We start from the raw sequence: 401 nt of genomic DNA, 5'->3' as shown, positions 1-401 counted from the left end.
ATGTCATAGTATAGTAAGGCAAAAAAAAGGTCAAAAAACGTCATACTATATTAAGGCATAAAAATCTTAAAAAATGTCACAGTATTGTATGGAAAAAAACTGCATAGTATAGTAATGCATAAACATGTCAAAAAATGTCATAGTATAGTAAGGCTTAAAAATGTCAAAAAATGTCATAGTATAGTAAGGCAAAAAAAAGGTAAAAAAAAGTCATAGTACAGTAAGGCATAAAAAGCTCAAAAAACGTCATAGTATAGTTAGGCATAAAAATATTAAAAACGTCATACCATAGTAAAGTATAAAAATGTCAAAAACATCATAGTATAGTAAGGCATAAAAACGTCATACTATAGTAGGCATAAAAATGTCAAAATATGGCATGGTAAAGTAAGGCATAAAAA

General features: G+C 26.7%; 1 non-coding gene across 1 annotated transcript; it reads right to left on the bottom strand.

The window, feature by feature from the left end:
* Window positions 1-216: 216 nt before the first annotated feature.
* LOC147820371 (small nucleolar RNA SNORD36) lies at window positions 217-290 on the bottom strand. The gene has a single exon (XR_015438488.1). It is a non-coding gene; the product is annotated as a small nucleolar RNA SNORD36 (small nucleolar RNA).
* Between the last annotated feature and the right edge of the window lie 111 nt (window positions 291-401).

This window comes from Seriola lalandi, unplaced genomic scaffold (genome assembly GCF_002814215.2).
Source record: "Seriola lalandi dorsalis isolate HSWRI2012SDOR001 ecotype SW California unplaced genomic scaffold, Sedor1 jcf7180001962810, whole genome shotgun sequence".
Lineage (NCBI taxonomy): Eukaryota > Metazoa > Chordata > Actinopteri > Carangiformes > Carangidae > Seriola > Seriola lalandi.
Note: the sequence above shows the minus strand (reverse complement) of the source record. Positions and strands in the feature narration are given on the sequence as shown.